We start from the raw sequence: 7,237 nt of genomic DNA on the forward strand, positions 1-7,237 counted from the left end.
TAAGGGGTGGATAGGTGTGGAGAGTGCGGGTGGTTATGGGGTTTGTGAGGGGCTGTGTGTAGGAGGGAGGGTGGCAGGGAGGTGTTGTGGCATGTGTAGAGGGGGGAAGGGGGCTGAGGTATGTGAGGGAGGGGTAGGGTGTGCATGGGGCACTTGGGTGCTTATGTATGGTACTTATGGCCTGTGGCAGGCGGAGACCCTTGGAGGTGCGCAGTCCCAGTGAGCCTCAGGACTGCATGTGGCCGGGCCAACAGCAGGGAGAGTGGTGGTGCTGGCCCGGCTCCGTAGAGCTCCTGCTGCCTCGCCCTGGGCCCAGCCCCAGGGCACTGGCGCATGCCCCATGCTCCTACTCACTCTTCCCCTCTGCCTGGAGCTGCTGCTACCACCACTTCCCCTTCCTGCCACCTCTGCCCTTCCTCAGCCATTTCCTTTCTCTTACTTCCCGCATGCTGCCACCCCTCTTCCCCCACACCTGCCTGCCGCCCCAGATTTCACAGATTTAACTAGCACCTGTATCAGCGCACCTCTAAAGTTTATGTTACTTAACATAAGCTTCCATCTTACTGTAGACAAGTGGTTCTCAATCTGTTTACACTCACAGTGTGCCTTGGAAGATGCCAGCTCTTAGCTTTCACTAGTTTTTTGACTATGGAAAAATAATATAACCATTCTTCTGTTGCAAAGAATTCAGAAACACCACAACCAGTCAGAATGATTTTGACATTATGGATTCTTATTTAAAATCTCTGTGTTTTACCTTGCAAATTGTGTAGGTTTTTACATCCTTAAACATGCTAATACTGTGTTAGTAACCTGTGACACCCTTAAAAGGGTATGCTTAGCAATACAACCCCTTCCTACCATTGCCACTGTCACCAGCTGCCCTGAGGGGCTGAATGAGAGACTCCGCAGTTAGTCCTGATTCACTCTGTCCAGGCTGCACAGAAAGCCAGAATCAGCTGAGGACAGCAGTGTTGGCAGATGGGTTCCCTTTCTCCCTGCACCTGCTTCTGGGCTGGCAGGGAACACCTGGAGGGGCAGAACAGGGAGGATGGACCACTTGCTGCTGCTGGTGTTGCTGTCTCCAGCTGAGCCTGGGTCACTACAGAGCAGGGCAGGAGTGGTTGTGGAACCTCCCATCCCTGGGTCAGCAGGAACAGCAGCTCTCAGGGGAGGTGGGGGAAGATGAGAGGGGACAGAGGGGAAAGGAGGGGGCTTGGAAAATCATCTTTCCTTCCTTGGGTGCTTAATAAAAAGTCCTATCCCAGACTGTTCTCCTCCAGTATTACCTGAACAGCAGTTTTAACTGAAAGGCGGGAGGGGTGGGGGGTTGATGTACATCCATGCTACTGCAGCCTTTCTGGATCTGCCCCTGCCAATTTGCCTCCTAACTGGAATTACACTGAATTTTTGGCTAACTACTTGGATTGAAAGGGTTAACAAAATGTTGCCTCCGTGGCAACATACTAATGCCCCCATCATCTTGTCTTACCTAGGAAAACAGCAAGAACCTCTGTTTAGATGTCTAGATTCTGTATGTGCCCTTTATGCACCTCCACTTGAGCCTAAAAAGTGCTCGGCAGTTCCTTATGTGACCTAGATTTTTTCTACTGTACATGCTCAGAAGTGACCCAAAATGACTGCTAAGGCACCTGACTGCATACAGTCTGTTGTAAACCAATCTATTGAGAAAGTACAGAATAAACTGCAATTCTTCATAGCGCCCAAAATCCTTAAAGAAAAGAAAATGCACATTTAACTTTCTGCTGAGATTAGGCATGGCAGTAGCAGCACCCATCTTTTGACGAATAGCCTAGTGATTAAGGCACTTATGTAGGAAGCGGGATACCTAGGTTCTAGGCCTCACTCTGAGAGGGTTTGAGCCCACATTTCTTACTTCCTAGGCAAGTTTCCTTACTGCAAGACCAAGGGTATGGCCACTCAGGTTTCCTTCATGGGCCACTGAGCAGTGAAATTAAACAGTTTGGTGGTCTGAAGGAAAAGCAAACAAAGCTGCATCACATTGCTGACCCTCAGTGAGCCCCAAGATCCTTCTGGGAAATCCTGCCACCCAGTCCGTTATCTCCCATAATCAAAAAGACAAATACAGAATGGGAGATAACGGACTGGGTGGCAGGATTGCCCCCTGTGCCTGCCCGCAACGGTGGCAGGAACCCCCTCCCCCATGGCCCTGGATGAGCTGCCTGGGCAGTGAGCATCCCATGACCTGCTGTGGGGCCCCATTCACCTCCCCTCTGCTCTAGGGGCCTCAGTCTGCCCCCCTACTCCCCTTCCCCACATCCCTTCCCATCCACACATTTGCTGCTCAGCTGGGCGCTGCTGCACACATGGCCGAGCTGGGCTGAGTTCCAAGCTGTCTGCTGGCTCTGGCTGCTTGTCTCCATCTGTGCACCCTCCCGCCCCATGTTTGGGAGGGCTAAGACCCCTTAGACCCAGCCTTCCAAGTCCCATGGAAGAGCCCAGGGGCAAAATCTGAGGACTGCAAAGGAAGGACTTGGAGTAGCAGGCATGGTGAAAGAAACCTTGGAGTCTGCACTGAGAGCTAGATAAGTATTCCAAACCTTTCTGGTTTCTGTTTTGCAAGCCGCACTGGAGGGTGAGACTCACCCCAGATGCAGCATAGGTTTTGGGGTTTTTTTTAGTTGAACCAGACATGTGCATGGTTTTGGTTTCTTTTCTCTTGACTGTAGGGGAGACCACTGCTAGGGGTGCCTGGGGACCCCAATTTTTAGGTGGTGTTTGTTCATAAAATGAAAGAAACTAGGGACATAAGCCCAGAAGCCTACAGCGCCAAAGTTTGCTGAGACAGAAGAGAGGCAGACTCAATACTTTGGAAGATGAGATCCATGGCCGCAGAGACCTGCATAGGGGTCACAATGGGACCAAGGGACCTGAGGTTGCAAGAATGTGACTGAAGCTGAGCTGAGCACTTGCAGTCCTGGCCAGTGGATCTCCAGCTGAAAGGCTCAGCCAGAGTAAAAGTGGAATGAGGCTAGAGGGGCCATGACTCAGACAAGGTCCACTACCTAAAGCCCTCTGTCCTCAAGACAGCATTCCTTGTCCATTCATTACATCAAGGCATGGCAGGAAAGGTCACAAAGGATGGAAGACCCTAGAGAGGAATGAGAGAGACTAGCAGGGAGAGGCCCAGAAAGGTGAATACATCATTCTGACACCCAAAGGCAACATAAGCATGTTGCACCTTGTCAGCTGTGAGGCTGACAGTATGTGATGCACTCCTATGGCTGGTAGCCCCTCAGTTGATGGAGCTCCTAGCTACAGGGGAGCACTTGGCTACACGTTCAATTAATGGAATGATTAGAACAAGTTACAAACTTATTATACATTTTTCTGTGGAATAACTTTGTAGCTTTATACTTGCTTTATCACACCATAAGTTGTGACCCAGCTATACACTGAAACAATTAAAGACGTGTTTACTTGCTTAATCATGCCTTACTGTAAGGTGTAGAGGGGACCTTAGTGATTTCAGTATTTTCTTTTGCAATTGAAGCTATAGCAGATTTTGTCCACTGGGTGGCATATTTCCACTGTAATACAAGTAAGTCCTTCACCAAGCCTGTTAAAGAACAACAAAAGACTAGCATAACATAAAGGCTCTTAATCTTCAGCAGACTTAGCCAGACCTCATTTTTTCCTCAGGTGCGAAAAGCTGCTTGCATAATTTGGATTGGTCAACTTTAAAAAAACAAAATAAAGTCTTCCTCCCCTCCCCCCCACCAACACATGCATAAAATCTGTGGATGTGACACTGAGGCAAGGAGAAGAAAATGTCACTGTATGTAGCCTGGTTTCTGGACCATCATGGATACATCACTCTTACACTTCTGTGATATGGCACAGACACACCCATGTGTGCATACAAGCCACTGGGGTGCAAAAGGGAAGACCACTCTTCAAATTTTAGGGGGAGGTGAGGGGGAGGGCTAAAACTCTATTTCAGTGTTTTAGTTTGTCTGATTGACTTGGTTCCTTTCTTCCAAAAAGGAAGCTTTTTCCTTTTGCAGTGATGGGGATAGGATCATATAAAAAGCATATTGCTAAGAATAAATTATGGTAAAATTATGGTAATCTATGGGGGGAAAAAGTGTGTGTAGAGGGAGTAATAGAATGTATTTACTAATTTCTATTAATTTTTTTGTTTTGTATAGTTTTTGGGGGATGAGATTTGAATGGATGAGAAGCTCTTCTTCCTTGGGAAGAGCACTGGGTTCATTTACAAAAAAACCCCCACCAACTTTACTGTATCCAAAACATGGTAGAAAAACAAACCTGAGGAAAGGCACCTGATATCCAAAAACGTGTCCAACAGGTCTCTCAACTATACACTCAGTCCAATAAAAGATATCACAAAGAATCCTTGCCCCTAGAAAAATGAACTCATTTTCATGCTCTTAACAGGTGAAGTTAAGTCAATTTCTGTAGTTGACCAATTTCAGAGAGGAACTGAATATGTTGTTTTGCTCTCCTCTTCGTAGGAAGTACTTTTATGCTTATATTAAAAATTTTATTTAGAAGTGTTTGACCTTTTATTTTAAAACTAATACATGTTCCGGTTATTTTTCAGTGTAAAGTTTGGCTTTTAGAATCAAGAGTATACATCCATAGTTGACAAATTGAGACATGCCTACTGACTGTGTATTTTAAAACAGCAGATTAGTTGTACCTAATTTATGGATGTTTAAATTCTAGAATTACTTCCTCTTGCAGAAGTCTTGTACTGTGCTGTCCCGGTCTGATTAATGTGGTAGAGAACTGTGTGAGCATAAGCTAAAAATATGTTAAGGTAATGCACAATTTCTCTTAGAACATCTACTGCAATTTTCCCACGTTTTTTTTTTTTCTGGGATGTTAGAAGGCAGTTAAACAAACTTTTACAGAGTGTGAATTTCTCTACCTGTGTTTCAGAGTCCAGGTGCATATATAGTGAACTAGCACAATGGAAAGTATGTCAAGGTTAACTGTACTAATTGATCACCGATTTAAAAAAAAAAAGAAAAAGAAGCAGTTTGAGGATGGAAAATGTTATTTATGTCAAGAAATATAATTTGAAAAATATCTAGGTCCTATGTGTATACATGCAGTGTACGTATGTAGCAAAATGTGCATTAAGGCTTATTTGTATTAAATCTGCTGCCTCAAGTTTTCTTTTACAACAAATCATTTTATAATGGACTATTCTATACTAGGTCAGAACAGGAGAAATGGTGGATATTATTAATACACAGCAAAAAAACCATTTACTCCAGTACATGATTTATAGATGTTTCAGAAGTAAAGGGATATTTTCTCATGGGGAATAATGATTAGCAATGATATTTTTTAAGGGATGATTTAAGAGCAATTATTAATGAGGTGCAAAAATGTATGCAAAAAGGAAGAAATCAGAAGTGATTTTTACTAAATGATGACTTTTCAGTAGGTCTCTCAATCTTTGGAGAAAACACTGAATGAATGAATTAATACTAATGAACCATTTTGGTGCATTACTTTTTTCTAAGGTTGTCAGGGCAAATGGGGAAACAGTAAGAGCAGGCTACCCACAACATTAAAAATGATGTCCTGTAGTTAAAACAAGAACCAGCATATAGACAGCAGGGCTGGATCTGGCCATCGATGCCTGACCATGTCTTAACTTGGACTAAACCAGTGATCCTATTTTGGAGAAAGCCAAGATAACAGCTACATTTCTACATTGTGACCAGCTAGGGCAATTTTTTGTAAATACAACACATACTGCCATTAAATAATTTCAGTCACAAAGTAGAAATAACTATACACATACCAAATGCAATAAAAGACTAAAAACATAGGCGTACTTCTACTTATTTCATCAAAGCTTATTTCAGCAGTTTGGGAGGGGGGGTTGTTTGGTGGTTGTTTGTCAGTGAAATTGGAGGGTTTCTTTAGGGATCGGAAAATAAGCATTTATCCATCCAGACTTCCTGCAGTTTGCTCTGTGATGTTATTCCATTTGAAATGCTTTTAAGATGAACAACACCTTCTCTTGGATGCAAATTTAGGTACAGTGGCCATGTCTACATGAGATGCTGACTGCGCAGTAGCCTATGATCTTTTTTATTTCAGAATTTACCAAACTTTAGCAGTTGTGGAAATATCCACAATTGTAAACACTTCTAAATTCCTAGTGCACAAATGTTCCTTTTTTTAACTTCTGTTATGAGGAGTTCTCATTACAGCATATTTACTAGATCCTACACAACATTTGTAAGACAGCAAAAAAATCAGATCCATTATCGTTATGAAAAAGTGTTTTTCTAATTACAAACTTTTCCTTCTTAAAAATCACCTCTTCCTTTTGATGCCTTATCGAGACTGAAGTCTGTACCTTATCATGTGGGTGGTTTAAGTGCGTGATAAGAATGGAGTGGAGCCCAAATGTCTGGCTCTTATCCCCACCCGCCCTTTGTATTTTCTGTGGGTGGGTACAATGTGTTTTTGCTAAATTTAATTGAGCACAAAACCAGATGTGCTCCTCCCTCAGAGCTCCTTATTGTGTACAGAAAGGAAATATAACTCAGCATCTTCAGAGCATAAGCTTGCCCAAAAAAACCTGTTGTGTTAAAAAGCCATTGTATCAGCTCAGGTACTACAGTAATGTCCTCAAGACCTAAGAAAATGTCAGGCTTCCTCCAGTGACTCAATTTCAGTAAACACCCGTCTGAAAGGGCGTGGATTTCCTTCAAGATTCCTGCTTCATTAGAAGCAAACTACCCATGGCACAAAACATCAAATGAAACATGCCTTGCCTTAGCAGTAGAAACTTGACCTGTCAGCCCATCTCTTCTGTTACTATAATCAGCACCCTCCACAATGCACCCATTAGAATCTATGGATCCTATTCATCTTTCCGAAAATGTGATAGATCTGATCCAATGCACCAAATAGCCTCCCGGTAATTACATGGGTGAAACAAAACAGCAACTATGCACCAGAGCGAACTCTCACAGAAAATGAAGGACAGACTGGGCGCCTCTGCACGTGTGCCTGACTGCACAGTTATTACTGTGCAGTCATTTAGTACAGGCATACCTCAGAGGTATTGCGGGTTCGGTTCCAGACCACTGCAATAAAGCGAGTCACACGAATTTTTTGGTTTCCCAGTGCATATAAAAGTTATGTTTACACTATACTGTAGTCTATTAAGTGTGCAATAGCATTATGTCTAAAAAAA

General features: G+C 43.5%; 1 protein-coding gene across 1 annotated transcript in view; it reads left to right on the top strand.

The window, feature by feature from the left end:
- PDGFRL (platelet derived growth factor receptor like) overlaps positions 1-7,237 on the top strand; it is a 53,399-nt gene that overhangs the window by 26,864 nt on the left and 19,298 nt on the right. The gene's annotated exons all lie outside the window — the stretch shown is intronic.

Source organism: Gavialis gangeticus, unplaced genomic scaffold, assembly GCF_001723915.1.
Source record: "Gavialis gangeticus isolate Ggan-Ray unplaced genomic scaffold, GavGan_comp1, whole genome shotgun sequence".
Lineage (NCBI taxonomy): Eukaryota > Metazoa > Chordata > Crocodylia > Gavialidae > Gavialis > Gavialis gangeticus.